This window comes from Perognathus longimembris, chromosome 16 (assembly GCF_023159225.1).
Source record: "Perognathus longimembris pacificus isolate PPM17 chromosome 16, ASM2315922v1, whole genome shotgun sequence".
Lineage (NCBI taxonomy): Eukaryota > Metazoa > Chordata > Mammalia > Rodentia > Heteromyidae > Perognathus > Perognathus longimembris.
Window position 1 is genome coordinate 38185173 of NC_063176.1, and position 24688 is coordinate 38209860.

At 42.0% G+C, this 24688-nt stretch overlaps 1 protein-coding gene across 3 annotated transcripts in view; it reads right to left on the bottom strand.

Annotated features, from left to right (window-relative positions):
* C16H4orf19 (chromosome 16 C4orf19 homolog) overlaps positions 1–24688 on the bottom strand; it is a 58115-nt gene that overhangs the window by 29612 nt on the left and 3815 nt on the right. The gene's annotated exons all lie outside the window — the stretch shown is intronic.

Sequence of the window (24688 nt, forward strand, 5' to 3'; positions counted from 1 at the left end):
GAGGGGTTACAGTTTCATACGTAAGGCCATGGGTACATTTCTTGTACTATTTGTTACCTCCTCCCTCCCTCCTCCTCTCCTCCCTCCTCTTTCCTCTTCCCCCATAAGTTGTTCAGTTGGTTTCCACCAAATGGTTTTGCAAGTATTGCTCTTGGAGTTGTTTGTCTTTTTATCCGTTGTCTCTCGAACAAAGCTTCTTAAGGGAAAGAGACTCTTTAGCTCTCTTGTGACCCATTTTCTTTTGTTTTTCTCTTTTTTTGATTTATTTTCTTTTTTTTTACTGGGTTTAAGTTATTACACATATATCATAGTATACATTTTAACTTTCACAATGATAAAAATTATCATTCTACTCTACATAGCTTATGAAGTCTATTAACTTTTAACAATAATCATTTTCTCCATTTTGGATGATATGTATATTACGTTCCTTTTGTTTAGCAACATCTGTTCCCTCCTTCACTCACTACTTCCTTCCCATTCCCACCCATGAGTTGCTTAGTTCCCTTTCATCAGTGTCCAGTGCAGTGATGGCTGTGACTCATTTTCTTCCCCCAACACATCACTTCCAACTCTTCACCTGTGCTCGATACCACTGCTTTCATGTTGAGAATGTGTTGGATGTGCTAATTATTTTGTCTTGAACATTGTATACTAACTTTCCCTTATGGAAGAGGAAGACTTAAGTGTTTAATCTCTGTATCCACACTTGAAGCCCAGCTGCAAGATATATCTCTATTAGAAAAAGACTTGTTTTATAAAACATTATTCTTATTATATTAATGTTTTTCACATATAGGGAGTGTATGTTTAGCACCCAGCTGATAGAACTTTTATCAAAATGTATGAAGATATGAACATGCTCTGTGTGTGTATATGTATGTTTATGTATTTGTGTGTTATAGGGATTGGTGAGCTGAAGCAGGAGAAGGAAAATATGTTTTAGAAAGATGATATATGCTATTAAGTGTCACAAAGAGCAACAGTTACTTGAATAAAATTCTGATAATGTATTATGTGAAATGATTTCTTTTTTCTTTTCTGTGGTTTAGACCCTGTTGTCACTGTATTTGATTTTGGTATCTGGGTATTGTATTTACGTTTATCTGAATTAGGGAAAGGAAGGGGAACATCAAAATGGTGAGCCAGTGGACAAAGGGCAAACCAATGCAACAGTGATACTCAGAAGACACTATGTTGGAAATTTACTGTACAACTGGGGGCGGGGGGATGGCAGAAGGGAAAGTAGGAGAAAAATGAGGGAGGAGGTAACAAGTTTGACAAGAAATGTACTCACTACCTTATGTATGTAACTGTAACCCCTCTGTATATCACTTTAACAATAAAATTAAATGTTATTTAAAAAGAAGAAAATGGGGCTGGGGATATAGCCTAGTGGCAAGAGTGCCTGCCTCGGATACACGAGGCCCTAGGTTCGATTCCCCAGCACCACATATGCAGAAAACGGCCAGAAGCGGCGCTGTGGCTCAAGTGGCAGAGTGCTAGCCTTGAGCGGGAAGAAGCCAGGGACAGTGCTCGGGCCCTGAGTCCAAGGCCCAGGACTGGCCAAAAAAAAAAAAAAAAAAAAAAAAGTAAAAAGAAGAAAATGAGTTATCTTCCCTTTTCTTTCTTTTGAAAGCTCATGTTTGATGCAGTATGAGGCAGTTACCTGGCTCAGGGGTGTGACAGAAGCTGCTCAAGTTTGGCACCTTCAGATTTTTTGGTGGCTTTTCTTTCTCCATTAACCTTTGACAAAGGCTAGGTGCTTGCAGGGCGGGGCTGTTCCTGGTCTGGTCTAAGTGTTCCCCGCCCCTCCCCGTCCCCCCCCCCCCCCAGAATGATGACAGGTTTCTGAATGTCGGTAAATGGGTGGTTTCAGTGAAGCTTTGTCGGCTCCATTTCCCTGAAGGCTGCTGGGTGGCATGCCTGGGATTGCTTTGGTTTTGTGTGAAACTAGTAAATAAACAATGTCCCTTCCAGGTTGTGTGAAGAGAGAGCTGGGGAAAAATAGCCCCATCTACAAACAGGAGCCAGAGGCTCTCACCTTCAACATAACATTGATCAAGTGCTAAAGTGCTAGCATGGCAGAAGCAGATCCGGACCAAAGTGTGTGTGTGTGTGTGTGTGTGTGTGTGTGTGTGTGTGTGTGTGTGTACGGTGGGGCGGGGGGCAGAATTCTGGGATCTGTCCAGGACACTGAAATCTGTGGATTCTCATGTTCTTGATATAAAATGCTCTAGTATAAAAACAGACACATCCTTCCAAACACCTTATATCATCTCTTGATTGCTTAACTCAGATGCCTATGTTACATCTGCAGTTGTTAATGCTGTGTTTATGGAATGATGACAAGGAAAGAGTGTTGCAAATGTCTAATGTGTGTGTGTGTGTATGTGAATGCACGTGTGCATGTGTACAGATAGTGGGGCTTGAACTCAGCGTCTAGGCACTGTCCCTCCCCCCCCCTTTTTTTTTGGCCAGTCCTGGGCCTTGGACTCAGGGTCTGAGCACTGTCCCTGGCTTCTTTTTGCTCAAGGCTAGCACTCTGCCACTTGAGCCACAGCGCCACTTCTGGCCGTTTTCTGTATATGTGGTGCTGGGGAATCGAACCCAGGGCCTCATGTATATGAGGCAAGCTCTCTTGCCACTAGGCCATATCCCCAGCCCCACTTTCAGCTTTTTAATGGTTACTTGGAGATAAGAGTCTTAAGAATTCCTCTGCCTGGGCTGGCTTTGAACAGTGATCCTCAGATCTCAGCCTTCAGAGTAGCTAGGGAATATGGGCATAAGCTACCAGTGTCTAGCTTCAGACACAATTTTTTTAAAAAGTATTTTTAATCCACACTTGCTTAAATCCATGGACGAGGAACCTATGGATATGGAGGGCAGAAATAGGAAAATAAAGAACAGGTAATAAATCCAGTCTTGGATTAACTTGATTTTGTGTTAAGGGCAGAGGTCCTGACTGAAACCTAGGCCATTCAGCAGTGCCTAACTAGCTGTTGGCAGGGAGAATCTCAAAGAAAGAGATGAGCCATGTTAACCCCTGTGGAACAGTTTAGGGAAATCTTCCTCTTTATTTTTGGTATCTTTATGTTCTTAGGACCGGCTATTAGTTTCTTCTACATCCGAGTTAAACCGGCTCTTCTCAGAAGCAGCCCTCTCCTGCACAAATGAAGTATCTTTTGCCTTGTCATTCTTAAAAAGACAGAGAACATGTTCATAAAAACCTGGCAGCATCCAGGCTCCAAAATGCAGGAGAAAGTCATTCAGCCTTTTAATAGGATTTAGGAGAAAAAAAAAATCCTGGCTCCTTCTTTAACATAAATTGTACATCATCAGCAAATAAGCAGGTAGTTTTCATTGGGTTGTGACTCATTTGGGACTTCATTCCTCTAAGGTTGATGTGATGATATTTAAAGGCTTGGCTGAAACACACAAAACTCGAAGGTGACCTTGGAGCTGGCAGAGAATGTAGACTATAAAATAGAATGTGAGGCACAATGCTCACTTTTGGGGTTCCTTTCACGAGTTGCTGATATAGTACCCCCACATTGTATGACCTGACCGCTCAGTGCATTTGAGATAGGACTACAAAATCCCACAAAAGGAATGGCTTATATACAACAGTTGTTTCTCACAGCTATGAAGGCTGGGGGGCCAAGACAAAACACCAGCAGATTTGGGGTCTGGTGAGTGACCCTCTTTAGTTCCAGAATGTTCCTTCTCAACGGTGTCCTGTGTCTTCACATGGAGAAGGGCTAGTGAGCATTCTGGCTCAATTTTTAGATAAGGGCACAGATGCCATTCATAAGTGGTCCCTTCATCCAATGATCCGACGGAGGACCACTGGTCCCGCCTCCAGAGTTTTGGATTTAATGTAAGAATCGTGGGTAGAAAAACACATTCAGACCAGAGTAGTATTTTGTCAATCAGGTGGACCTGGGAGGGTGATGGGCTTCCTTTTACATGAGCAGAGTGTTTTGCTGTTGCTGACACACATGGAATGAGTGAGCAACACAATCCTCTCAGGTATTCTGCCAGAGAAGACAGAAAAATGGAATGATTTCCATTCGTAGCAGAGCACAGAGGATGGATTTCCACTTGGTTTCTGTGAGTATCACAAGGTTCTCCTCTTCCCCCATAGCTGAGACATCTGCTACTTGGGGGCTGGGCTGCTAGTATGGTCAGTGGCGTTGTCCTGTGCTCAGCGGGCCCTATGTCCTCTTCTGCTTCACAGGCAATGCTGGTTGTCTCCTACCCCTGGGCTAGAAGCATGCTCCGCAGGTACTTTCTCTTCTGCATCTTTGCTGTCTGGGTTATGTGGTTGATTAGGATTGCTGTTGTTTCTTTTACCCTCCTTGTTAGTATGTTACAGGCTCACCAATAAAATCCTTGAGTGAGTAATAGAGATCTTATAATAATGTGTACTGGCGTTCATTGTAAAGGGTGGGAAGGACAGACATTCTTGAACAGAGTGACACTTGATGCTACTAGGTGTACTCAGTCAGTGGTGCCACTCACTTTCCCTAAGACGCTTCATAGAGATTGAATGCTATCTCCTTAAAGTTCGCACCTTAATATCTGAACCTCAGATCCTGGTGCTGTGGTTTGAATGTGGTCTGTCTCCACTGAAATTCATGATGGAGTTTAATACTCATTATGAGGTCTGAGAGAGAGCAAGTGAGAAGAATTGTAATCTGACCAAGGTGCTTAGTGGTAGAATAACTTCTGTGAGGTAATTAGGACGAAATAAGTCAGTCAGAGTAGAGATCTGAGGCTGAATACTGGTGGTTTTTACAGGAAGAGTGAGAATGAAAAAGAGGGTGACATTGATCAAGATGCATTGTAGTTATAAACTGACATGTTGAGTTGAAACCCTTTGTTCAACTAAAAGATTAATAAACTAATTTATGTTCACCCCCCCAAGGTTTCAACATCAACAAAAGAAAAAGAATAAGAAAGATCAGTGAACACACACACACACACACACACACACACACACACACACTCCTTGTCTTTTGTCATGTGTGGTGGTGTGATACCTTGGGATTCAGCTTTCACTAGATACATCTCTTTGACCTTGGACTGTGAGCCAAAATGCACTTCTTTTCCTTCTAACTTGTCAAATCTGTGGTATTGTGTTATAAATAACAGGGAGTGGACTGACACACTCAGAATGCAACTGTGTTTGGATAAAGGGCCTTGAAAGAGGTAATGAGGGTAAGCTGAGGCTCTTAGGTAGAGCCATACAGCCTGTTACCCTTATAAGAAGCATTAGTATCAGACCAAGGGACCCCCACTGAGGCACCAGCACAAGGTACCAAACCTTTGGGTGCCTTGATCACGGACTTAGGGAAGCCTTTGAAGACTAAGGCAGGGACCGAACCATGTGAAGAATGTTCGCAGTTGTTGACAGTAAAAGAGCCCACTTAGGTCAACTTGGAGTTGTCTAATGTACATTCTCACTAGAAAAAGCAAAGCGATTCTGGGTTCAAAGACATTTTGTCAACTGGATTAGATAGTAAGCCAGGTCTCTGTGCTGGAGGCCTGCTCAAAGCCTTTACTGTGCAGAGGAACATATTATTGGCATGACTCAAACAGTCTGACTTGGTGGTATCTTCTGCAACACTGCCTCTTTTCTTCCATTACACTTCCAACCCCTTGTACACTCCTCATTACATTATCATATATATATTTCATTTATATACATATATTTATTTAACTTTATCTGAATCCTCTTAAAGCTTGCATTATACCAAGTGCCAGACATTTTTATTTTCTAAGTATGTGTTGAATCAGTTCATTCTCTGTGCTGAATTACTATCAAATCTTGGACTAAATTAACAATGCCTGTTGCTCAGTGTACTGCAAAGTCTTTCTCCACAGTACAGATAAGGCATTTTTTTCCTGAAGCATAGAAAACATATCACAAGGTGATCATGCTAGTTCCCTACTTGCTTCAGTAGCTTCCCACTATCACCACGATGCAAAGACATTTTTTATTTCTTATTATCTTGAATAAGTTTCCTCTGGGTTCCAGCTTTGGGTTTCAGCTTTGGGTTTTGGTTCATTGGTTTGGTTCCTGCCTACCACAGAGCCTTTGCTCAAATAATCCTTTCTACCTAATGAACTCACAGGAGGAAGTCTTTCTTTACATCTCTTATTGCGTCAAATCCCAATACATATTACATTGAAAATATATGTGTGTGCTATTTGGTTAACCTCTACAGGTAAACCTTATAACTCTTCTAGAAAAAAAAAAACCTGTAAGTTTGTAGAGTAGCTTTTGTGATATACTCCATTAACTAATTGATATAAGATTTGGAAAAACATTATTGAAACAAAATGGAAATAAATTTTGCAAAGAAAAACATAACATGAGCAAAAAATAAAGGGAAAGGGTTTGGGTCTTTACTAACATGTAGTTTTAAAAATACGTCATGGAGTTTAAGTTCTTGATCTCTATTTGAGTGTTTGACTAAGTATTTTTTTTAAAGAGAACTTTTTGATTCTGAACATTTCCAAATGCCCAAGAGGGTTTGTACAATGAATAGTCACATACCTTATCTATCTGCTTATATGTTTTTTTTTTTATTAAATTCTACAAAAGCTGTTCTGCAGGTCTAACTGTGATCCTTCTGTTGCAGACTGTATAAATTCTGATAGACCCTTAGGGAGACCATACACAAAAGAATTCCATCACCATCAACTCACCCGGATTTCTGGAAGATTAATTATGCTCATTGGGCAAGTAATAAATAAAGATGTATTTAGGGTCCAACCTTAAGTATGGTACTGTGAGGATAAAAAGACATTTGTAGGGCATTCTTGAAAAAATAATCGTCACCTGAGAAAATGGGAGAATCTATCACCAGTGGAATAATCACCAGTGGAAATCCTGAAAACTTTGGGGATGGTGGTGGGGGGTGAAGGAAAGGCAGAAAAAAGAGAGCTCAGGGCCAAGGTTACTTTAAGTCATATTGCTTTATAGAAATGGATTTCTTACGAAAACAGCATAGTATCAATGCATTTTCTTGACACAAAGACCTCGTTGTAAAAACATAGCAAATTATAAATAAGCATTTCCAGTGTGAACAAACAGAAACAAAAAGGGTCTGATTTCTTATCTAAGTTATATTTGCCATTAGTTTGTTCCTTACAGGATGGACCAACCAGCTCAGGTAAGTATTTGTTCCTTTAAGGACTAATATTAGCTTGATGGACTAAAGCCAAATCATTAATCCATGTATTATTTTTTTTCTTAGCAAAGAATAGGCTACTGTATTGACATGAGCCTGCCTTGGGTGAGCATGACCGGCACCAGGGGGCCTGAAGCTCCGGGCAGCATTTCACTCGAACCCATTATTTTCAGAAATTAGAACTGAGTAAGTCACGAATAAGACCGCAATTCAGTACACATGTTAATAATGGAGGAGGAAAAGAAATCATGTAAATGATCCAGGCATGGGCAGCTCATGGCTGTAATCCTAACTACTAAGGAGGCTGAGATTTGAGGATTGAGGCTCAAGGTCAGCTCACATAGGAAAGTCTGAGAGATTCTTAACTCCAATTAACTACCAAAAAAAAGCTGGAAGTGGAGCTGTGACTCTAGTGGTAGAGCCCTCAACTTGAACAGAAAAGCTCAGGGACAGTGCCTAGGCCCTGAGTTCAAGTTTCAGGACTGACATTAAAAAAGATCATGTACATGATAAGGCCACTTGTGGGGTCTGAAGGAAGTGTGTGTGCACGGGGCTCTGTGGAGTATACCTGTAATCAGTCCTAGCACTGGGCATGTAGTGGCAGCAGAATCGCAAATTCAAGGTTGGAATGGGCTGCACAGTGAAGCCTTGTTTAAAAACAACAACAACAAAAGAAACAAGTAGAGACATTAAAAATTGTATGTGTGTGTGTGTAACCACTTGAAAAGAACCAAACCTATCGTTCTATTTGTGCTACCCACGACTGGAGATTGTGTCTAGAAAGCTGAGATAATCTTCCAACTGAGAGATGGTCTTCAAGGAGGTGGTTCATACATGTACTTGGCGTGAGAACTTGCTTCTCTAAGACCTAAGTTCTTAATCAGATTTTCCAACCTGGGGTGGAGCCAGCAAGGGCTAGTGAGCTCATATCACAGGGTTTCTCATGTCCTTTAATTTATGCTTTCAACTCCCATACTTTTCTGAGCTTTTCTCAATATGTTTGCATTAATTTAACAGGGAAAGAAAATCCTCAATGATGATGATGATGATGATGATGATGATGATGATGATGATGAGAGAGTTGAAGATTTTATTTCTACATGTTTTTGGGAAACTGAGGCAAGAAAGAGTTTCAAACCAAAGCTACTGGGAAGTCAGGCATGAAGGACTTGGGAATGCTTCTGTGATGTGTTACAATTAGACTAAAAAATTTAATGTTGAAAGTGGCTGAAGTGATTGACTAATAATCTACTATATGGTTGTTGTATGACATTAAAAGAAACCAATTTCTCAGTTTGTAGACATTCAAGTTGTTTCCAAGTTTTGAGTCTTATGAATAATGTTTCTATAAACATTTGCATATAGGTATTTATGTGGCCAGATGCTCTTATTTTTCTTGCATATACCACAAGGAGAACTTATGGATAGTACATTATCGTATATTTGAACTTTAAGGGTACTATTAGGCTGTTTTCCAGAACGGATGCAACATTTTGCATCATAGTCAGTGATGTCTGAGAGTTCTAACTTTTTTACTTCCATGCCAGCACTTGTACTGCTGTTAGTGTGTGTGTGTTTGTACACACACGCACCTGTGTATTCTGGTACTGAAGCTTGAATGTAGGCCCTCATGTTTCCAGTCAGCTTTTTCATTTATAGCTGGCTCTCTGATGCTTGAGCCATACCTTCAGTCCAGCATTTTACTAGTTAGTTAACAATAAGCATCTTGGGGAAATTTGTGTCTTGGCTGACTTGAAACACTGATCCTTAGATCTCACCTTCTTGAGTAGCCAAGATTATAGGTGTGAGTGACAAGTGCCTGGTCTTAGCCATCTAAAGGGCAGCTGCTATGTATACTGAATGCCTCATGTAGGTATAAAAATTGTTTTAAAATTAAGTCCAAGAAGTCAGCAGTGAGCACACACATGTATCAATTCCTAGCTTCTAGGCCAACAACAGCTCAACCTGTTTATCAGGACACATACTATGTTCACTTTACAGATGAAGAAATGGAGGTCCCAGGTGAGGAAGCTCTAGAACTGGGATTTGAACTCAGGAAGGATCTGAAACCTTGGCTTTTAACCTATGTTGCCCCATTCCAGTGGCTGCCATGACATACAAACATCATGGCCTTAGCTGCTATTACACATGTAGAAATGTGAGGATCAATGCGAGAATCATATGACACTTTATGAACGTAATACACCGAGTAGTCACAAGTTAGGTGATGGAGAAACAGAGCTTTGTATCACAGTAATGGGCTGTGAGATAGAGGAAAAAAAGTGATTTCGTGTCCGAGGAGCAACCTGAAGGAAATCTGCTTTGCCATTGGGCAGGTTGCTTTGTGTACCATCCACTTTCTTAGGAAAAGAGCACATTAATTGTCCTAGGTTTGGGGGGACTAGTAGAAAGAAACATGTGCCTACCTTTTGATTTTAGCACTTGCTAGAACTAAGCCAGTTTCTCCTAAAGCAGCCAGATACATTAGTTTATTTTGTGATGATTTTCGTATCTGACATAAAATAGGCCCTTTCTTTTTCTTCTTGTAGTTGAGAGAAAACTATTTGGCAAAAGTAAAACCACTTCTATTTTTTTTGGCTGCCAGCACCAACATTTGTGGAAGTTGTTCATGCTCTGGTTGAAAAGTAGTAGTGGAACAGCAGTTGTTGCTCATTGGAGCCCCTTTCTAGAATCAATTCATTTTCCATCTGTTTTCTAGAATCTATTCTCTGTGGCATTGCAGATATAAGAACTATATCAACCAACCGCTCAAATTTGCAAGTATCTGCAAACACTCAAATTTGCAAATTCAATCCAACAAAAGAGGGATTAAAGAACTGATCATCTAAATAACTCATTCATAAGCCCTGCTATGGTTGTAATTTTCTGAAAGGAAACCAGTCAAAAATTACTCTGCCATTAGTGATTGTAGGCTAATGTGGAACAGAGATTCTTGCAGAAATCAGACATACAGAGTAGGATTTTCTATTACTTGATAACTGTTTACTTTGAGCAAAGGATCCTTGTAATCTTATCTTTCTCTTGAGCATGGCAAGCTGAACTTAAGAGGCTTATTCTGCACTTCGGTGGGGTGGTGGATGTGGATAAGACAGCAATTCTAGTTTTACTGCTTCTATTAATTTTGTGCTGGGCTTGAAGTGCTCAGGAGAGAAAGAAGAGCATTGTTTCTATGAACTGTACAGGGGAAGGAGGAAATGGCAGAAGGATAATTTCTCCATTTTAGTTCTTGAAAGACACCGCTGTGTTCATATTTCCTTCAAAGCCTAGCTTCTGGATGGAGTCTAAATGACATGCAACCTTCTTGGGTTTGTACATGGACAATGGAGAAAGATTTTTTTAATAAACCATTGAGATGTTAGTAGGAAGGCTAGGAGAGCTGAGTCTGCTGATAAACCTTCAATAACTGACAGTATCGATCCTTGACATGATTGAGCCTTGCTATTTTGTTCTTCCTGAAAGTACCAACTAAGGTCTTTTATGAGGAAATGAAAAAATGACTAATTTTCTATAAGTACTCTAATTTCTGATTTTGGTCTTTGTGTGTGTGTGTGTGTGTGTGTGTGTGTGTGTGTGTGTGTGTGTGTGTGTGTTGCAGTACTAGGGATTGAACTCAGGCACTTTGTACTTGTTCGGAAAGCTCTCTGTCACCTGAGTCATGTCTCAAATACTTTTTACATTATTTTGGAGGTCTATCTTTTACCTGGGGCTGGCCTTGGCCACATTCCTCCTGATTTCTGCCTCCTGTGTAGATGGGATTATTAAATTCTGAATTTTAAAGACATCTCTTAATCTTCAAGAGCACTGCTGCCATGAGTCTGAGGAGATCTGTGCTAACATAAATGTAGCTAGTTTGAGGAGTAGGGACACTGTAGAGACTGAGGGTTCCACACAGGCCTGGACTGAGTTCCCACTTCTCACGGGCTTTATCATTTCTAAACAGCCTACTCCTTTAAGTTGATGTGCATAAACCACTGACAGTGCCTGGCACATAACAGTTGCTCAATAAATGTTAGCTGTTCTTGCTCTCTGGACAAACGACTTTAGCTAATATCAGCCTGAAATTGATATTATAGAGTTCCCTACTCATCCTAAAACATGTGTCTGGTCTGTGATACTGACTGTCTTATTCAGACTCCATTTTCATGTGCTGAGTTTTTGACTATCCACTGTTGTCAGGTAGTGGGAACTGAAGAGTGAAAGCTGCCAAGGGGAAGGAAACCTTGATGCTGTCAGCCTGGGACAATAACAGGGGGAGCAAAGCAGAAGGACCCGAGGCAGGGAAGTGATGTAGTCAGTTTCAAGTGAGCTGAGTGATGGGGTCTGGGGCTGGGCAGGTGGACCTGCCCTGCAGGCAGGCTGCTGTTGGTGGCCATGTGCATATTAGCTGTGAGTGGGCACACCTCTGGATGCTGTCAGTGCAGGGTTAGCAAGCTCGAAGAGTGGCAGGAACTGTGGGTGAGGCGCCTGGCCTATACCGGCGCCCACTTATGCTTGGGAGCAGGAAGTGGCAATGAAGGTATGTGGGTTGAGCTACTGCACCTGGCTTGTATTTTATTTAAAGAAATTGAAGCATGTCCACTGAGAATCAGTGCCTCCCTTCTTCCCATTCCAGTTGGTAGATTCAGGACAGTGAGCATGGAGGAAGTATGGTCCCAGCAGGTAGGCAATAAGAGTTCACAAAGGTTGACTGCCTATATGAAGGGGACGGCCTTCTCCCCTGAGAATGGAGGGAATGGGGAAAGACTGACACGGAGACAGGGGTGCGACGTTGTGGGTGCTGGCAGGCCAGGAAGTGATGGTGGTCCGAGCTGAGCTTGTGCGGGGCCAGGGGCACATCCCACACTTCCTGCATCTGGTGGGATTCGGGCCAGGAGGCTAACAGCTCCACAAATGGTCATAAGAAGCCACCAGAGCCCTGCCCCGTAAGTAAGGCGGAGGGTCATAGTAATCACCTAGCAAAGAAGAAATTCTAGATGTTTCTCTTCTCTGATTCTGGGTTAAAGAAAAGGAGGCCAGAGGGTACAGCAGGTTAAGGGCAGTTGTCAATCTCTCTTGTGCTACAAACTAATTTTGTTTTCTTTTTGACCCCCAGAACCTTCTCTTGCTGCTTTTCAAAACTGAAATATGTCTAAACAATGTCCTCACTTCTTTTCCTGGTCCGCTTTACCCTTCCTCCTTCAGATTCTAGTCAATCGCTTTTCCCTCTGTTCTTCCTTTCCAGGCTACAGAGCACTGAAAGCCACAAGAGTCCTTGGATCTTTCCTTCGTCACTCTACAACTTACATTCCATTTTTGTTTAAGGATTATTTAATATTATTGTGTCTTGGTAGATATCATAAACCTGAAGGGAGAACAGGGATATGTTCACTTTGGCATCTGGTCAGTCCAAAGTAAAATGTCTAATATGTCATGTTTGGTAAATGGGATGCATATATTTACATACTGCTAAATCAGAACAACCAGAAGGCCAAGTGCCTGACATGTATCCAATCATCACCTTATTTCTGTATTTGACTCCTTGGTCTCTGATTCACTCTGATCTAAGTGGACTGAAATCATAGGTTCTTTGTTCCAATAAACTATTTAAATTATTCAGATTAAGTGAAGAGAGGTAGCAGGAAAGAGTGCAGTAAAAAAAATTTAGTGTAGTGGGTGCTGGTGGCTCATATCTGTAAATCTAGCTACTCCGGAGGCTGAGACTTGAGAACCAATGTTCAAAGTCGACAAGATTCTTATCTCCAATTAACCACTAAAAACTGGAAGTGGAGCTGTGGCTCAAAGTGGTAGAGCACTAGCGTTGTATGAAAGAGCTGAGGGGACAGGGCCCAGGTCTTTAATTAAAACCCCAAGATTGATATCCCCCCCCCCAAAAAAAAAATCAGTGTAGCCAGGCACTAGTGGCTTATGCCTATAATCCTAGTTACTCGGGAGGCTTAGATCTGAGGATTGTGGTCTGAAACTAATTCCAGTGGTAAATCCAAGAGATTTTTTTTTTTTAATTCTGCCAGTCCTGGTGCTTGAACTTAGGGCCTGAGCACTGTCCCTGGCTTCTTTTTGCTCAAGGCTAGCACTCTGCCACTTGAGCCACAGCGCCACTTCTGGCCTTTTCTATATATGTGGTGTTGAGGAATCGAACCCAGGGCTTCATGTATACGAGGCAAGCACTCTTGCCACTAAGCCATATTCCCAGCCCCCTCCAAGAGATTCTTATTGCCAGTAAACTACTAAAAACGCCAGAAGTAGAGTTTGGGCCCAAGTAGCACAGCACTAATCCTGAGCAAAAATTAGCACAATGACAGCACCCAGGCTCCGAGTTCAAACTCCGGGACTGGGACACACACACACACACACAAACACATTCAATGTATATCCTACGAAATTAGCAAAGTGGGAGAAGGGTTGGGTTGGGAAGGATAGGTGAAAAGATGCATTGGATACATAAACTGCTTTGTTGAATGGCAACTCTTTTGCACAACTACTTAAAGATAATAAAATATATACAAGAAATGGTTCTATCTAAAATTTTACTTACAAAAATAGCAAGTATATGGTGCAATAGAACAGCATTCAAGAATTTCATTTGCAAATTTAAGTTCTGCATTTGTGGAGGGAAATATGGCGGGTTTCAAAAAGTCTGCCATACTTTCTAATATAAGAAAAGTAAGAAAACTGTTTAATGTGTATTTATTGCATGAATAAGAATTTGTGAACTACTGGCATTTTAATTTTTTCATTAAAACTCTAAAAATTATCTTTAAGTTTATGAATACAATTCATCTTGATCAATGTCAGCCCTTAAAACATTTTCATCAATCCCTTGCGTACCCTTCCATCCCATCCTTCACTTCTCTTAATTTTGTAGCATAGACATTGACTTTTTGACTGCATTTCCTCTTACCCCCTCCTTGGGCTCCAAGCCACTAGAACGATTTTGAGCTCTAAACATTAACAAAAATCTAGTTGGACAAGCAAGTTAAGATTTTTCTAAACAATGTCATTTTGACTGTCAGCATTCACTAAAGCTTTGATAATAACTGGCTTCTCACAAAAGGAGTCATCAGAAGTAAGGTAGCTTCTGGCGTAGTCTATAACTGGGAAATCCAATGCTTCATTCCTAATTCTGCACACTCATACTATCCACATTTTCCAGGGACAGATTCTCTTAAACATGATCATTAAGTATAAAACAAATTGCTAATTTTTGGAGCAGGAAAATAATACATTTGCAAATAAATTTGAAAAGAAAAGGCATTGCTCCTGAATTGTCTACCACCTTTGCAAGGTAGGTAACTTGTGAACACATGAAGCTTAGTACTATATGGTAGGCAAATATTTTTCCATGTGCCACCCAAAGCAAACACATGAAAATAGAAACGTCAAGGACAATTATAAAAGATCTTCACATTTAAAGACACAGAACCCCTTTTCCTTTTGGACCCCTCTATAATTTCACAGAAACACACATTTTTAAATAGTTCCAACTGACAATTCCTAGCAAGGAAGTATTTCTTTCCTTTACAGTGAGAACTAAGCATTTTTTCTTACATTTCTTTACTCTGAAAATATTATAAAAAGTGACAATTAGGAGGTGTTCACATGATTGCCCATGGCAGACATTAAAAAAAAGAATCCACAAGCAAGTTCATCTGATGTTGCCCTTAATTACCCAGATCCACATTCCCATTGATAAAAACTTAAATAGCTAGTAGAAGTGATTATCCTTGTTAAAAATCAACACGTTCCAGTTTAGGCTGACAAACTATCTCCCAAAGCATCATAGTGGTGATATTAACCATACTTGGCCAAATCTTTTAGGGGGAAATATGATTATTGCTCTTATAACAAATCAGGTAATGAATGAGTGTACAATCAGAGAAAGAAGGGCCAGATTACAGCAAATATCAGCTTTTGAGATTCAGGGCAAACTGATTCAAACACTCCATTCGGTTGTCAATTTAACATAGTTTTCGTTTTATGAGAAAGTGCAGGGATAATTCCAAGAATACTATCAATCTGACCTACTATTGTTCTGTCTGGATATAACTTAAAAGAGTATTGGGAAACTGCCTTTTCGAGGTGTGTGTGTGTGTGTGTGTGTGTGTGTGTGTGTGTGTGTGCGTGTGTGTGTGTGTGTGTGTGTTTCTGTCTTCAGGCTTGAACTCAGCCTAGGTGCTGTCCTTGAGTTTCTTTTCCTCAAGGTTAACACCCTACCACTTGAGCCACAGTGACACTTCTGGTTCCTATGATTTAACTGGAGATAAGAGTCTCATACACTTTCCTACCCAGGCTGGCTTCAAACTGTGATCTTTATATCTCAGCTTCCTAAAAGCCCCTCCAGCACCTGGCTCCAAGTACTTCTTAAGGCGAGTATATACAGAGTGCAAGTCTGGGCTATAACAGAGTTAGCACTAATGTAGTTCCATACCAGGAACTACAATCTTGTCAACTTGGACTTGTTTATTGTTGACTTGGAATTTTGTTGAATTGTGGTTCAATCACACTTCTTCTGGTTTCTACCTGCAGCACCTGAGGGTTGTTCTCCTTGGCATGCCCCCATCCCCCACATACTCAGTCTCTGTGTGAAAAGAGAGTCTCAGGAAGTTTGCTGAGAACCAAATTTCTGCATTTATGAAAAGAACACTGCAATTACTGAAAGGCAGACTTACAACCCACTGAGGGGAAAGTATATAAAAACACTAACTTGTTTAACAACAATCCCAATTCTGAGACCTAAGTGTTTTTGTCTTTCCTTGCTGTGCAGATGAAATGTACAAACGCATTAGATAGATACCTCATTGTCAACCCACACAAGAGTAGCAATAGGTGAAAAAAAATGGAAAGAGTTTAAACTTGATCTAAACATGCATGAGTCTTGAGATTTTAAAAGGAAAAAATCAAGAAGATGGTAAGGTAAAAACATGGAAATGTAGCCCAGCACCAGTGGCTCATACCTATAATCTTTGCTACTCAGGAGCCTGAGATCTGAGGATCATGGTTTAATGCCAGCCAAGATTCTTATCTTCAATAAACAGAGAGCTCAGGCCCAGCATACACAAACACACACACACACACACACACACACACACACATACACACACACACACACACACGGTGTAAATGTTTAGGATATGGAAAATGTTTAATTGAACTAAATGAATACAACCCTGGAAACAAGCAGAGAGGAGAATAGTTTCTAAAAGACAGAGGCTCATTTAGGTGATGAACACCAGATGCCAAATGGAGCCCAGTAGAGACAAAAGTGCTTTGATTAGCTTCAGGGGAGGAGGAGGGGGAGAAAACAAGCACTAGAGGTGACAGAGTAAACACAGCTCTGCAGACCAGGCAACTCCCTAACCACCTGGGAGAGGAACTGCTGCTGATCTATGACAAGTCACCCTACACCCCTATTTCTGTCATAGGAGAATACTTAGGGTGAATAGTGATCCAGAGGCTTCTATTTGACCTAGCTCCCCAACATAAGGCAGACTCCCTAAAGCACTGCTTTGGGTCCACAGTCAGGCCAGGTCAGCCACATTCCTGTGAGGCATTGTCCCTGAAGCATTCTCTGTTAAAGTGGCCAATGGGTAGCTGAGAGGCTTGAGGACAATGGAGGAAATCACTGAAATGACCACTGCAAGAAAAGTACTGTCAAATAGAGACTCCACTTCTGGTGGGAAGTTCAGGCTGTTATTCTGCAGTGAGAAGCAAACTTACTGACACTCCATTCAGTCCAAAGTCCATTTCACCCATGTACCTCAATAGATGGGTGCCTCTAAGTTATTCTTCCTCTGTGTGTGTGTGTGTGTGTGTGTGTGTGTGTGTGTGTGTGTGTGTGTGTGTGTGTATACTGCTGGGTGGGTGCCAACCAGGGTGTAGGATCCTTCTCTACCCTGAATTACATTCTTGCCTCTTGGCTCTGAAGTCTGATTGAAACCTGTCTATTGTTTTTTATCAAGTTTATTATTGGACGAGTCCAATAAAAAACAAAACCCAAACACAAAGTTATTCACAGATCCAGGGAGTGCTAGAGGAGATTAAACGTGTAGAAAGAATGGCTCTATTTTCAACTTAGGGTGATGTGACTGGTCACACTGTTCGCCTTCTGGACCTCAGTTTCCTCATTTGTGCGATGGGGATAGTGAATCAAATGATCAAGGAAGCTCTTCTAGGATTTAACCTACCAGAATGTATGTGGGCTGGGTTCTGAAAAGGGAGCAATTACCCTGAAGAAATTTTCACAGATGTGGGGGTGTTGGTTCATTTTCTCTGGAGTCTGTGTTCTCTGATTACACTTTTGTAATAGAGATTGCAAATGTCTCTATTTTCTTCACTCTCCTCTGCTTGGAATTTAGAGCCCCAAATATTTCCTATTAGGTACTTAATTGTAATCATTACAATTTTATTAGAGTGAAACATTAAATGCATTTTTCTGTAGCTTTTTTTTTCTTTTGGTGGCAGTTCAAGGGCACATAGTCTTGGTTAGCTTTCTTGCGCGCAGCTGGTTCTCTACCACTCGAGTCACTTCTCCTGTCTAGCATTTCACTGATTATTTGAAGATGGAGTTTTATGGATTTTTTTTTAACCTGGGCTGGTTTTGAATATTGGTTTTCCACCTCAGCCTCTGAGTAGCTAGGATTACCAGGTGTACCAGTACAGGATTACCAGTACCTGGCTTTCTATTTAAAAAAACAACAACCTAGGAATATATCCATCATGTTACCAGTGTACATTTCATTTTTAAATCAGTCCACAGAGCATGACACTGTATCTACAAGTTGAATTTAAGCAGTATATATTGATGACCTATGAATTATTGTTATTTTAATCACAAACAAAACTGCAACAAAATGGCTTGCATACCAGGTTCTAAAATTAATTTGTGACACCTCCTCCCTCATGTCTCACTTCCAATCAGTTTTGAAAGGCGATCTCAGGATCTGATCACAGGATCCCACTTCCTCTCACCATCGAATTTCCTCTCTGTTTTTTTTTTTTTGCCAGTCCTGGGGCTTGGACTCAGGGCCTGAGCACTGTCCCTGGCTTCTGTTCGCTCAAGGCTAGCACTTTACCACTTGAGCCACAGCACCACTTCTGGCCTTTTCTATATATGTGGTGCTGGGGAAACGAACCCAGGGCTTCATGTATACGAGGCAAGCACTCTTGCCGCTAGGCCATATCCCCAGCCCTATTTCCTCTCTTTTTATGTGGAGTGTCCACATCTTCTGGTGCAGCAGATCTGAATATTTCCTTTTTGTTTGTTTTTGTTTGTCCTGGGACTTGAACTCAGGGCCTCGGTGCTGTCCCTGACCTTTTTCCACCCAAGGCTAGCACTCTACCCCTTTGAGCCATTTTGAGTGCTACTTCTCATGGTTAATTAGAGATAAAGAATTTCCTGGACTTTCCTGCCTGGACTGGCTTTGAACTATGACCCTCAGATCTCAGCTTCCTGAGTAGCTAGGATTACAGACTGTGAGCCACTGGTGCCCGACAGATGTTAATAATTCTTAATAATGTCTTTCCCTAATAAAGCTTCCTGATTCTAACAATGCATCCAGAAATGCATATCTTATGATTCTGGTTCAAAGCCTCCAGTAACTTGTCTCTGTTGTTATGTTAAAGACCACTGGCCATTGTGGTTCTATCATCTATAATTTGCTTTAAGATAAGGCAGCCTGGGCAGTTTGGGGTTTGGGAGTGTGTTTGTAATCTGTACTGTAGGAAGAAGATGAAATTACATCCTTTGTGATAGCGAGCAAGGGTGAGAATGTTATCAGGGGGCTGCACTCCAAGGGTGGCTCGTACAGTTTTGTTCCCTTCTTTATCTGCAATCAGCACAAAGGACTTTTACAAATTAGCAAATGAGCGTGAGAAACTGTTTTTGCCTTGGTGACACCTGGGAAGCAAGGACTGGCTGGGAACAGTGTGGGGTGTGTGTTGTTCCCACTCCTGTGTTACATGCCAGGTGGAGGGAACCAGGGTGTGTGGGGAGAGGGCTGTGCCCTCCCTAAGGCTTCCCAGTGCTCCTTTGTGCAAAGTGCTTCAAGCACTAGTTCCAAGCATTCTACCTGCTTCCACACTTAGGAGAGCTCATTTGCCTCCAATGAAAGATACAGAAGGGGTAAGACGATGTCGCCAAGCTTCCAGAATAAGAGGCATGGTTCGGAACATGAGGCTGTGGCAGTACCTGAGGCCCTGAAGAAGGAGATCGTTAGCCCCACCCATGTCTAAACCTCAGAGGTGTCAACAGCCACCAAAGGAAGGTAGGAACTCCCCAGGTTGCAGGTCAGCAGAGGTCAGCTTACCCGCCTATGCCACCGAAATTCTACCGCTTCACTGTGTGCTGTAGATGCTTCCTAGGCACCTTCTACCACCCCCCCAGCCTTCTAACACAGCTTTGCTTTCCCTCCCTGCAGCCTCTGCTGCTGAGGTCCCACCCATCTCCCCCCCCCCCCCGCCCCCAGCTGCGGTCCCCTCCTGGGGAAAGCTGCTCTCTCTGTCTCTCAGTCAGGGCTCTTCATCCATTCCTCACAGGGAATGGCACTCTCCTTGAAGGCAAGGCAGGATGTGGTGAGTGTTGGGCTATTGGATTGACACTTGTTTGCCTAGGAGACCTTGTCTTGGTCTATTTGTTCACCTTCCTGTCTCCAGCACCTGGCTCAGGGATTGGCCACCATCCACACATGCTCAATAAGAGAGCATTTATATTGGATTCTACTCAGCACAAATGGAAAAACAACCCCCTTCTCACCCCCAAATAGAACTTTGATGGGGCTAGATTCACCACTAGGAATGGGTGCATCTCCATCGGGAAAGCACTTCAAGGTGGTGTTTGTTTTTGTTTATTCATTTGCTTATTTATTTATTGAACAAGTATTCAAGCCAGCCCAGGCAGAAAAGTCCCTGTGAGACTCTTATGTCCAATTAACCAATTATCTCCAAGTGGTAGAGCTCTAGCCTTGAGCACAGAGGCCTGGGGCAGTACCTAGGCAGTGAGTTGAAGCCCCACAATGAAAAAAGAAAGCATTCAATTTAAGAAGCATTTAATGGGGGAAAACCATGAAAGAGGTAACAATGATTGAGATGCACTGTACTCATACATTGACATGTTGAGTTGAAAAAAAGAAGAATTTAAAACTATCCCCAAGTAGGCATGCAAGCAGATCATTTCATGATAAGGAAATATATTTAGTTAGAAATTCAAGGGAAGTCCCCTGTGGTCAAGCTGGAAAGTTCTTGCTGTTTTATGTGGCTTTATCAAAGGTAAAGGTGAGATAAGCTGAGAGAGACAAGGTAGATTGGACATCCTCTAATTCTATCCTTTACTCCTGGACCCTGTGCTACTGCTCTGGTTCAAACTTCTCATTTTACATTCCAGAAAACTGGAGGCCACAGAGGCCCAGAATCAGACTCATTCAGCATTTCCTATATGCAGACTGTGCTAGGTAAATGTACCATACAGGAAGTAGTGTCTCAATGTTCCAACCAAGGAAACTGAAATCCAGGGGGATTAGGGGACATTCCTGAGATCCCACAATCAACACCAGGTCTCAATGCAGCTCTCATTCCAACCTCTGCCTGGACAGCCAGGCCTGACTCCTAGTGACTCACATCTTTGATTCACACAAGAAATGTGGTCAACCAAATACTTCACGAGAAAAGCAAATACAACCCCTTGCATCCAGGTTGGTTTTAAAGGGCTCACACGAAGGAAATAGATGATGGGTACCTGCACACAGGGGTGAATAATTTAATAGGAAGAGAAGCTCAGGACACACACGATGCTGTCCTTGGGTGCAGATTCTGATGTTTTCTGACGTATGGATGTGGGTGCATGTTTTTTACAGTTATCTCTGCCAAGCACTCCAGTGGTAAATTTTCTAATTTTTTTTGTTTGCTTGTTTTGCCTTGTGTTTGTCTAGTTCACTCATAAAGAACAAGTGCCTGTCAAAGGTTGTGATTTCAGTCGTTTCACCCTCTATAGCTCCTTGGGCTCTTTTTTGGATGATATAAAAGTCATGCTCTTTTGCTCCATTAAATCCTGGAATCAAGACAGGGTATGAGTTAAACAGCCCTCCAGCTTGCTCCACTCCAGTGAGCTGTGACCTTGCTACCTTCCTGTTTTCAGGCAGACCTCCTTGGAGCCCCATGGTGGCCTGGGCTTGGGCACCAGGAAACGATGGCCTCTTCTGGAGAAAGGCAACAGTATACCCACCACAGGGCCTCAACTCAGCTGAGCCTGTGGCTTGGGGATCAGCCTGGGCTTGGGTTGCAGTGCATTTCTGCAATCTTCATTACATCCACTCCTAGAACCCTTGGCTCCCTTTAGCAAAACCAAATCCCACTGATGATCATAAAACCTGTCCTGTCAAGTTTAAAGGAGAAATGTAGATAAATTGTACTCTGCAAACCAAAATCTTGACATTCTAGCCAATTATCTCGATTTTATGATTCTCTTTAGAAGCGACTATAGAGTGACATTGGACATGCCAAGTGAGTAGAAAAACAGGATTCAAAGCCATGTCCTTCCAGCTTGAAAAATGTTAGCGTTCAAAGTGTCCCCACCCTGCTTGTCAGTGGTGAGCCAACCCTACCACAAGGACAAAACTGCTCTTAACTAGTTTAGTCAGAGTATAGGACTGGGGGTTGGAGATCTGGGTCCTTATCCCAGGTTGCTTCAGCTTGCTTGCTTGCTTGAGTAGGTATGTTCGTGCCTTCCTCTCTCTGGGACTTGTTTTTCTTATCCATAAAATGTAGTGTGGAGCCAGGGGCTGGTGGCTCACGCCTGTCATCCGAGCTACTCAGGAGGCTGAGATCTGAGGATTGTGGTTCAAAGCCAGCCCAGGTGAGAAAGTCTGTGAAACTCCCATCTCCAATTAACCATCAGAAAACCAGAAGTAGAGCTGTGGCTTAAAATGGTATAGCGCTAACCTTAAGCAAAAAAGAGCACAGGGACAGTGCCCAGGCCCTGATTTCAAACGCCACAGCCATCAACACCACCAACAATGAAAAGTAGTGTGGGGCTACTAAGACTCCTTTCAGATCATGATGCTGTTATGTATGGCCAGTTGTACAGACAAAACTTAATTAGCCAGGCTCTTGTGGTTCACACCTGTAATCCTACTCAGGAGTTTGAGAGATGAAGATCAAGGTTTGAAGCCAGCCTGGAAAGGAACATCTGGGAGACTCTTATCCCCAGTCAACCACTAACAATCTGGATTTGGAGCTGTACAGCATCAACCTGAATAAAAAAGCTAAGGGACAGTGTCCTAATACCAACACACACACACACACACACACACACACACACACACGCACACACACACATATGCACACATACATGCACAGAGACAGAAATAGACTTAAACTTAAACATAGATTTCAAAAAAGGCAAAACTCTATCCATCGCTTCAAAAAAAGGGCCATATAATATCTTACAACATTTGAAATATAAAGTGTGGTTTGTTGCTATTGGGAGTGAAGAATTCAATAAATTAGCTGGGAGTATAGCGGAGCAAGGTGTCAGTTCTTCTTGAGGCCTTTCGAGTTTCCATGAGCTAATTACTTAAAAAAAAAAACCAACATAATCTTTCAAGTATCTTTCTGAGCTTGAACAATAACAAAGCAAGATTGGTTTGATAATCTCTTGCAAAGGTCGCAGAATGTTTTAGTGGACACAAATGGGCTTTGAGGCTTGGAGCTGGTAGCCCTGGGTTCAAAATCTTGGCTGAGGGCTGGGCAGATGGCCTAGTGGCAAGAGTGCTTGCCTCGTATACATGAAGCCCTGGGTTTGATTCCCCAGCACCACATATATAGAAAATGGCCAGAAGTGGAGCTGTGGCTCAAGTGGTAGAGTGCTAGCCTTGAGCAAAAAGAAGCCAGGGACAATGCTCAGCCCTGAGTCCAAGGCCCAGAACTGGCAAAAAAAAAAAGAAAATCTTCGCTGAGTCACATCTTCAAGTCCCAGTAACCTCAACTGAGAAAGGGACAAAATAATTCTTCCTATATGGATGTCATAGGGTGTTTGGGAATGTCTAATAAACTGAAGAATAACATGTCAAAAATGGTTTCATTCTACATAACTGCCTGCCCAAACTAGACTACTCTTTGGGATGTAAAGTTTGAATCAACTCTTAGTAACAATTGCTGGACTTCAAAGTGTGAGAGCAGCTGCCTTAAAACAGATAGACAGACAGATACACCGCATTACCAAAAGGCATCCCTATTTAGTAGTAAAGAATTCAAAAAAATTGAACTGACATGTTGAATTGAAACCCCTGTAAGCAACTACTTATGATAATATTATTATATAATAAAGAATACAAAACTAATGTCCCTACCTGAAGGTTGGGAAAGAATTGAGAACTTGGCAATCTGGAGTTTCCTTCCTTCCTTTCTTCCCTTGGAATTCCATCTGACATCAAGGCCTTGAGATTGTCCTCAGATTAGACTTTTCTCCCCCATTCCCTCCATTCCTACCTTCCTCATGCCATCCTGAGGTGTCTGCAGATCCTCACACTTGGTTGCTTGAGTTCAAGGAGGACAATGTTCTCCAGACCATCATGGGGCAGAGCTCATGTGTCCATCAGTCTCATCCTGCTTTCTCTTTCCTGTGAATTCCTCTACTTACTTTGGGACCCAGGGAGCTGACCCCAGCCTCAGGGCCTCCATCCGTGTGGCTCTCTCTGCTTAGAAAGGTCCACTGGCCCGTGCCTGTGTCAAAGCATGGCATTCACTGCTTCTAAGCCTCCTTATTGTGGGCTTTCATGTGGAAATGCCCAGACTGCTTTTCCAACAAGCTCCCAGGTGATCTTGAGGTAGGTGCTGGTCAACGGATGCTACTCTCCACGAGCAGTAATGCTCAGCGAGGGGAAAACGGGAGAGTAAGGACAGATTTTGGAGACAAACAGACACAGGTTCCTGTGCACATCATTTTTATCACGTGTTTGTGGTATGACCTGTGACAAGCAATTTTCCAGTTCACAGTGGGAATGTTACCTATTTCATAGAAGTGATTTGAGGAACTTTTCAAGTATTCACAGAACTATCTTTTCAAATCTTTTTCTTGGTGCCCCTAAACTTGTCATTTTTGTCCTCATCTCCCATAAGCCAGGGACCTTATTTCTCCTTAGTGAATCTTATTGCTTCAATGGTGTGGATGCATATTCATACACACAAGATAAACTATACATTCTTGGAGAACACATCATATCTTATTTTAATTCTTTCAGTCTGTAAATTTAAAAAGTCTTCTTAATTTTTTTCTTCATATGAAACTCTGAAATCCAGAAATCCAAGACTGGTTCCATCGTTAGCCAGTTGCATCCTCTGCCTAATCCAGATGAACATATCTGGTTCTCAGTTTCCTCATCTGTAACGTAGGACTTCTACTTGAACCTCAAGTGGTCAAGAATACAGTGAGATTAGTTATAAGTGGGGTGGATGTAGAAGATTTTGAAAATGGCCAA